General features: G+C 41.3%; 1 protein-coding gene across 3 annotated transcripts in view; it reads left to right on the forward strand.

The window, feature by feature from the left end:
- The window catches only part of Axin1 (axin 1), a 61,447-nt gene that overhangs the window by 12,247 nt on the left and 39,568 nt on the right, over nt 1-9,632 (forward strand). The gene's annotated exons all lie outside the window — the stretch shown is intronic.

Below are 9,632 nucleotides of genomic sequence, written 5' to 3' on the forward strand. Positions count from 1 at the left end.
ACTCACTTTGTAGACCAGGCTGGCCTCGAACTCAGAAATCCGCCTGCCTCTGCCTCCCGAGTGCTGGGATTAAAGGCGTGCGCCACCACGCCCGGCTAGCCCCGCATTTTTAACAGGTATGAATTAGCAGGGTATTGGCAGTTTGCTGAATGGTTTGCACTGAGGCCCAGGGATTATGACACACTAACTGGCAGACTTGGGTTTTACTTTCCTTGGCCCACAAGTTTGATTTTGGTTGGGTTTCCTGACAAATCTTAATGGTCAGGTCTGAAGTAAGCCTTGCCACTTGGCTGCTAGTTTTAACCCTTAATTTCTGAAATGATTTATGTTAGCTGCTCTTACCATTCTTGTTAGCTGTGTCCTCCCCTGTACATAGATAGTCTCCTGGATCTTTTCCTAATGTCTTTCTGAGGCCAACACCATGGTATACTCCAGGTTAGGCTTGGTTGCTGCTGCCATTGACATGGAGTGTACTTCAGACGGTGTTGACAGCAGGAGCAGTATAGTGGCTTGGCTGGGTTCTTGCCACACAGCCCTTTCCACTCAGAAAACAAGAGGATCTTTTAGACATGGTAATTAGCCCTTGCTCTCCAGCCCTCTTGCTAGAGGAACTATTAGGCCTGTCTGTCAACTTATTGAGTGTTTCTGGTGATGGCTTAAGTAAACAACAACAAAAAAGAAAGAAAATAATTTTTTTCAAGACAGTTTTTCTGTATATCCTTGGCAGCCCTGAAACTTGCTCTGCACACTATCAAAGGCCAGCTTCAACAACCAGAGGGTTTAAGCTGATTGGGGTTGGTGCTAATAGCCATTGAGGGGGTTGGGGGTTGGGGGTCAGCCCTAGTAGTGCTGCCATGGGAGCAAAACCTAGTTATCTGGGCTGGTAGTCTCTGTGACTGGCAAGAAACTTTGAATTCTTTAAACTCTTTGGGGGACGGTGAGAAAGAAATGAAAAGAGAAAATACATACACTCATACATACAAACTTAGTGGCTGAAGCAAGCAAGCTCCAATAAGCAAGCTCCAATAGCTTTATACATACACAGTCAGACAGACAGACAGACACACATTCACACCTTAGGTGAATATAGCAAAGCTCTAGCGAACAAGCTCTAACCATTTTACATAGATACATACAGTGGATGGATAGAGCAAAAATCTAGTGAGCAAGCAAGCGCTAACCACTTACATATACACACATGTACATACATATATATTACATACACACACACTTACACACATTTGATGGATAGAGCAAAGTTCTAGTTAGCAAGTTGTAATCATTTTAGATATGTACACAGTTGGTGGATAGAGCAAAGCTCTAACAAGCCAGCTCTATCAACTTTTTTTCCTCTTAGCTTTTTATACTCCCTAGACAAAGTTCTTTATGTAAAAGGAAGAATTGCATCATTAAAAAGTAGATAAAATAAAAAACAAGATAAAATGTTAATATAAGAAGGACTTACAGCAGAATTGTTGAGAAGTGCAAAACAGTAGTTTTTATCTGTCTTTCATTCAATAAGCTCATTATAAGTTCAAAGCAATAGTTTTTTATGTTATACATTAAATACATTAAACTTTTTACCAAGAAACAGGTCATCTATCTTAGTCTTATTTTGTTTTGTTTTGTTTTTCTGTTTTTTTTTTTTTTTTTTGGTTTTTTGAGACAGGGTTTCTCTGTGTAGCCCTGGCTGTCCTGGAGCTCACTCTGTAGACCAGACTGGCCTCGAACTCAGAAATCCACCTGCCTCTGCCTCCCAAGTGCTGGAATTAAAGGCTTGTGCCACCACTGCCCGACTAGTCTTATTTTTGATGTCCAGCTAATCATCCATTCTCTGTTTGTACACTCAGAGTTACCCACTCCTTGTCCATGACCTCACTTATTCTGATGCACACCTGTGGCCTCATCCCTGGACCTAACCTAGAATGAATGTTTTCCTTGATCATTAATTAGTTCCAAGCCTAATTTTCTTTCTAGTGCAGTGTATGTGCTTGTAACTCATGAACATCAGTGTACTCCTTTTCTAACCTATGCAGTCTTTACTTACTATTCTGTAGGAGGGCACATTTCTATTCCTGAGTCTATTATTACATCTTTCTGGCAAATTGACTAAAACCATCTCCTTAAACTTTCTACCAACTACTCTATTTTCTAAAACTATTTAAATCAAATCAAGAATACTGTAAAATCATTAATTTAAACAATACTAGTTTATAAGAGTTCATCTTGGGGCTGGAGAGATGGCTCAGAGGTTAAGAGTACTGACTGCTCTTGGAGAAGTCCTGTGTTCAATTCCCAGAACCACAAGGTGGCTCACAACCATCTGTAATGGGATCTCTTCTGGCATGTAGACATGTGCAGGCAGAACACTGTATATGATAAATAATCTTTTTTTTTTGGTTATGATAAATAATCTTAAAAAAAAAAGAGTTCATCTTAATGTTGATCTGCAAGAATTTTGCTCAACAGAGTGGGCTAATACCCAGAAGCAATCATAACAGTGTATAGGCAGAAAGGGTCTTTCTTTGCCCAGCCACACCATGTCAGAACAATGAGGAATACAGCCATGACACACAAGAGAAGCAGATCAGCAACAAGAAGCAATCCTGGGACAAAGCCCCTGGGTTCACCCATCAGAGCCATGCAAAACAGTGAGCCATTCCCAAGAAGCTCACTTGTCTGTCTACTACAGCTCTTCCTGCATGGTGTCTGTCAGTAGACCAGGCTGACCTTGGGCTCCTAGATATCCACCTGCCTCTGCCTCCCAAGTGCTGGGAGGGTATGTCTCTATCAACCAGCAGAAAAAGGATATTGTAAGAGGAAGCATCCAGTAGGTGCATAGTTCTGAAGGTTAACTTTGGGTCATGATTTGAGGAATTCAGAGGCTCCAATGAGAACATCTGATTTCACTTGATCTTAGCCAAATGATCAGGAAGATGTGAGAGAACATCTATCTAGTTTCAGAGGAGGGTGTAGTCTGCTGAGCCTGTGGTTGAAGACACAGGCACAGGATGTCTTAGACTGACTTGACTTGTGGTACTATCTCTTTTTTTTTTTTTTTTTTTTAAGATTTTTTTTTTTTATGTAAGTACACTGTAGCTGTCTTCAGACACTCCAGAAGAGGGAGTCAGATCTTGTTACGGATGGTTGTGAGCCACCATGTGGTTGCTGGGTTTTGAACTCCTGACCTTTGGAAGAGCAGTCGGGTGCTCTTACCCACTGAGCCATCTCACCAGCCCGTGGTACTATCTCTTTATGGCCATTTGTGGCTAAAAATTCATCATTTAGTCTGACTTCCTTGTAGCCCTTTGTACTCTTGCTGTTTGGACATGGGGCTAAGAGAGAGAGCAAGTCCTTATTGCTGTGCCTACCATTTTCCAGATGTCTGGCTGGTTCTGTGGAGTGAATTCTTATTACATGACCTCAGAATGAGAAAGCTGGAGACTCCTAGTCTTTTTTTTGTTTTTTCGAGACAGGGTTTCTCTGTATAGTCCTGGCTGTCCTGGAACTCACTTTGTAGACCAGGCTGGCCTCAAACTCAGAAATCCACCTGTCTCTGCCTCCCGAGTGCTGGGATTAAAGGCGTGCATCACCACTGCCCGGCAACAGTCTTTTTTAAAATATGAGTACACTGTAGCTATTTTCAGACACATTAGAAGAGGGCATCAGATCCCATTACAGATGGTTGTGAGCCACCATGTGGTTGCTGGGAATTGAACTCAGGACCTCTCCAAGAACAGTCAGTACTCAACCTCTGAGCCATCTCTCTAGCTCCTTCTTAGACAGTCTTGACTTACAGATTTGGATTCTCGGGAGGAAACCTTGAGAGTTCTCACCCTTAGTGTCTGGGTAGCTCTCTGGCCCTTTTGGAACTTATATTTCTCCCCCATTACCATTAAGAAATGTCTGGCACGGAAGCCAGTGAGTAGCTCTGGTGCTAAGTTCCCAGGGGGATGTTTCCCTACATTCAAAAAGGTTTTTTTCTTTCAATAATTTGTTTAATTTTATGTGTGTTGGTTTGAGGTTGTCAGATCCCCTGGAACTAGAGACAGTTATGAACTACCATGTGGTTGCTGGGAATTGAATCTGGGTACTCTGGAAGAGCAGCCAGTGCTCATAACCACTGAGCCTTCTCTTTAGCTCCCAGATCCAAAAAGTTTTTAAAACAAAACATTATGTATCCCAGATTGTCTTTAAACCTGTTCTATAGCTGAGGATTACTTTAAACTCCCAGTTTTCCTGCCTCTACCTCCTAAGTATTGGGATTACAGGTGTGAATCATCACCTACAGCTTGAGAAATTTAAAAGATTATTTTTAAGTGTATATATGTGGACATGTGTGCACACATGTACCTTACAAGTACACACACACACACACAGGGACCCACTGAGACCAGAGATATATTCCTGAGAGAGATGGAATTACAAGCTGTTGAGGTGCCCAACATGGATGCTGAGAATCAAACTTTGATTTTCTACAAGAGCAGTACATTCTATTAACTGCTAAACTATCCTCCCCCCATTTTCTCCTGTATCAAATGCTGTATCAAAACCAAAAAGAAAAAGAAAGAAAGAAAGAAAGAAAAGAAAAGGAAACTCTAGCTTAATAAGTTCACAGGCTATATTTTGTGAAGTTGACTACCTTCCTGCTGTGTGTTTTACTGTTTTGTAAGTATTCTGCAGTATGAGGATGTTGTAGAGAAGCCTTAGATAATGCATGGGAGGTGCATAGATTCCCACCAGATGCCTGTGAGTTTCTGCCCTACTTGGGCATTTAGCCTCTTGAACAAAACTTAGTTTAGCTGCTGGTAGAATCCACATCGGAGTTCTCTCATGATTGCAATGTAGGATGATTGATGACACGTTGAGGCTCCTAACACCAGATCTTCCTTCCTCTGCCCCAACTTGGTCTTTGCAGCAGCTCAGTGGTACTCAGCCACCCACATCAGTTTAGCTGATCCTACCATGTAAGCTACCAGGAGAGTGCAGGGAATTGAACCCAGGTCCTCTGGAAGAGTAGGCTATGCTCTTAACCACTGAGCCATCTCTCCAGCCCCATTAGGCAAATCTTAAATATACCATCCCTTCTACCAATGCTGCAAAGATTTCTTGTGAACCCTAATGTACCCACTGTATATGCCTGTTAAAAGGTGGCCTTTCCTGCACTAGCCATGCAAAACTCCACAGTTTGCAAGTACACACACACACACACACACACACACACACACACGCAGGGACTCACTGAGACCAGAGATATATTCCTGAGAGAGATGGAATTACATACAACCTGGTAGCTTCCATGGCATCCATGAAATACTATGGGTAGGGAATCGGACAAAGAAATTGGGATCAACTCTAGTCCTGAGCTCTCAGGCCATGAATTGCTAATACCTGTACTAATTTGGTAGGCTTATGAATGGGAAGCACTTACAGGCAACACAAGATTGAACACTTCATGGTTGCTGTCTCTGTGGACCATACTACTTTGGCTCTTACAACAGTGTTTGAAAAGAGCAGGATTTATATATTTGGCACAAGTTGCTGGCATGTGTACATTTTATTGTGGCATCAGTATGGTCTCTTTTGAAATTAAGCTGTACCTGTAGGTCAGATGCCTGGTGACTCTGCCTGTGTCCTTGTGTCAGTATGCTAGTTAGCCATGAACATTCAAGTTTGATCTGTGCCGTCTGGCTTTGCCAATCTTTCTACAGTCCAGATTTTATGTATTTTAGTTTATCCTTCAGCTCTTGCTTGTGGCTGAGTTGTGGGAGTTGGTGGAAAGCAAGTTTGTCTGACATTGACAGTTCTTCCTTTAGCCCTGTCTAGTCTAAGGGTCTGTGCCTTTGTATGGGAGGAAACTAGCTTTGCTTTGGCCACTATATATCTCACCAGTAAGAACATACCACATGAGTCATATACCCCTTAGAGTTATGAATTTCAAAAAGTATGTAATCTACAGGAACATTCAGGATGTCTCTTCAATCATTTCTGTGGGATGGGCAACCATCTTAACATTAAACATAGATAGCCTCTTAACATTTAACCATCTTTCTGTGGAGCTAGACATTTAGTGCTTGACTTAGTCCTAGTCTTCCCCATCCCTATACCCAAGTCCCAGCCTTCTATAAGTCATTGGTAAGTCTAGAAGGTGAGTGTAGCTCTTGTTTGGTTGGGCAGAGGTCAGCCCTATGCTGCATGTCTCTAGCTAGGTAGAGGTGTGCACTGTGCACATTTGCTCAGGCAGATGTTGATGCATCTCCCCAGAGCGCTAAGTTTCCCTCTGCTATCCTTCATCAGGGCTGGTTCACCAGGGATACTCTTCTCTACTCTCGGCTACATGGGCTGCTTCTTTCTCTGTGTCTCAGGCAAGTACATGGTGCTCAGACATACATGTAGACAAGATACCCATATATATGAAATAAAATAAAGGGTTTTTGACTTAGGCATGGTGGTTCATAACTTTAATGCCATCCTAGTGCTTGGGAGGGTGAGGGCCTCCAGTTTAAGTCAAACAGAGAGAGACCCCCTATCTCAAAAAGGCAAAAATAGGGGCCTGGAGAGATGGCTCAGCAGTTAAGAGGACTGGCTGCTCTTTGAGAGGCTGAGAGTTCAATTCCCAGCACCCACATGGAAGCTCACTATTGTCTGTAACTCCAAGATCTAGCACCCTCATAACAGACATACATGTAGGCAAAACAGCAGTGCACATAAAAAATAAAAATAATTTTAACAAAAGGAAAAAATAAGATTTTACAAAAAGCCCATGTTTTATTTATGTATTTGTTTATTTTATTTGCACATGTATCAATCTTCTACATTTTATGTATCTTCCCCCAACCCTCACACACACCAGAACTCTTTGTAGCTCTGGCTATTCTGAAATTCATTCAGTAGACCAGGCTGACCTTGAACCCAGAGATCAGTCAGTCTGCCTCTGCCTCTGCCTCCCAGGTGCTAGGTTCAAAGACATGTGCCACTACCTCAGAGCTTTTGGAGACAAGGTCTTTATTTAGTCTTGGCTGTCCTGGAATTTGTTAAGTAGATTAGGCAGGACTCAAACTTACAGAGATCCAACTTCTGCCCCCCAAGTGCTGGGATTTAAAGGCGTGTGTCAAAAAGCCTGGCTTCTTGAATTTGACAATGGCACCATGTGCCTGTGTCACTTGAGCCCAGGAATTCAAACAGAAAATCAGATAAATGTGTTAGTGATCCTAGTGCAGACACAGTAAGTTCTACATAGTAAGTTAGTTCTAGGGTTGGCGGGGCTACGTGACAAGATGCAGTCTCAAAACAAGAGCTTCCAAACCACCACACACACACACACACACACACACACACACAATACACTTTAAAAAAAAGAGTGGCTGGTGAGATGGCTCATCGGGTAAGAGCACTGACTGCTCTTCCGAAGGTCCTGAGTTCAAATCCCAGCAACCACCCGTAATGAGATCTGACGTGTACTTATGTATAATAATAATAATAAATAAATCTTTAAAAAAAAAAGATGCATACAGAGCCAGTTAGATATGTCAGTTGGTGAAGACACTGCCAATCTGAGATTGATCCTAGCTACCCATATGACTTCTACAAGTTGTCCACTGACCTCAATTCACTTGCTATGACCTGTGCATCCACATAGATACATACATAAATACATACATACATACATACATACATACATACATACATGTAGGTTGGCCATAGTAGTGCACACCTTTAATCCCAGAACTTGGAGCAGAGATGACGATCTCTGTGAGTTTGAGACTACCCTGACCTACATAGTGAGTTCCAGGACTCAAAACAACAACAAAACAACAACAACAAAAACCAAACAACAAAAAAATGGGATAGCGTAACTTTTTTTTTTTTTTAAGATGCATTTGTTGTGTTGAAGGAATGGTTCAGTGGTTAAGAGCATTACCTGCTCTTTCAGAGGTCCTGAATTCAATTCCTGGCAACCACATGTTGGTCATCTGTAATGGGATCTGATACCCTCTTCTGGTGTATCTGAAGACAGCAACAGTATACACATGTAAATAAAATAAATTTTTTTAAAAAGATGCATTTGTTTTTTTGTTTGTGTTTTTGTTTGGTTTCTTTGAGTATGATACACTATGTATAAAAAACCATAAGTATCTTTTTTTTTTTTTTTAAAGATTTATTTATTGGTTATATGTAAGTACACTGTAGTTGTCTTCAGACACTCCAGAAGAGGGAGTCAGATCTTGTTACGGATGGTTGTGAGCCACCATATGGTTGCTGGGATTTGAACTCCAGACCTTTGGAAGAGCAATCAGGTACTCTTACCCACTGAGCCATCTCACCAGCCCCTTAAGTATCTTTTTAAGTTTAAAAAATAAAAAAACTAGATGGGACTAGATGGGAGTGGTGGTACATGCCTTTAATCCCAACACTTGGGAGGCAGAAGCAGGTGGATTTTTGATTTTGTGGCTAGCCTGGTCTACAGAGTGACTTTCAGGATAGCCAGGGCTACACAGAGAAACCCTGTCTCAAAACAAACAAACAAACAAACTAACAAACTAACAAATACACAAGCAAGCAAACAAACAAGTAATTTAAAGAATTAACTTGTAAGGTAGTGAGTGATATATACCTTTATTTAGTCCCTGCCCTGGGGAAGCAGAGGCAGGTTAATCTTTGTGAGTTTAAGGCCAGCTTGGTCTACATAGTGAGAGCTATCTCTAAATAAATAAAGTTAAAAGTAAGGCATCAAGTACTTGATAAAAGTACAGGTTTATAATATATATCTATTAATATATAGATTTTAAAAATATTTATTTTTATTTATGAGTATGTGTCTGTCAGTGGATGTTAGATGAGTATAGGTGCCTGTTGAGGCCAGAGAGGGTCTGAGAATCTTTGGAGCTAGAGTTGCTAGCACTTGTGAGCTATCTAACGTAGGTGCTGGGAACCAAGCTTGAATCTTCTATAAAGCAGTAAGCACTCTTTAACCACTGAGCCATTCATTTCTCCGGCCCTTACAAAATGTATATTCTGACATTAAACATACTGACATGAGTCTGGAGAGATAACTCAGTGATTGAGAACACTGGTTACTTCTACAGAGGATTCAGTTTCCTTTCCATCACTCGAATAGTCGCTCACAACCTTTGTAACTCCAGTTTCAGGGCATCCAATTCTCTTTTCTGGTCTTCATGGTCACCAGGCTCACAACTAGTATATAAACATATGCAAGCAAAAAACCCATACAGAAAGTAAAAACAGCAAAACACATCATTATGTTGGAACAATACAAACAGGATATATATTACAAATTTATGTAGTGATAACTAGTTCACACCATGCAAAAAAGTACATTAATCAAGATAATACAGGCTTTTGTAGGTTCTAAGCTGAAGGATTTTTTTTTATTTCTCTGCAGAATCCTTAAAGCCTGTGGCACTTAAATTTGCTAACCTTTCTCTTGGGAGCTAAACTATATTCCAGCAATGATAATAAAGATTAGGGGGCTGGTGAGATGGCTCAGTGGGTAAGAGCACCCGACTGCTCTTCCGAAGGTCAGGAGTTCAAATCCCAGCAACCACATGGTGGCTCACAACCATCTGTAGCGAGATCTGACTCCCTCTTCTGGAGTGTCTGAGGACAGCTAC

The sequence above is a fragment of the Mus caroli genome, chromosome 17 (assembly GCF_900094665.2).
Source record: "Mus caroli chromosome 17, CAROLI_EIJ_v1.1, whole genome shotgun sequence".
Taxonomy (NCBI): domain Eukaryota; kingdom Metazoa; phylum Chordata; class Mammalia; order Rodentia; family Muridae; genus Mus; species Mus caroli.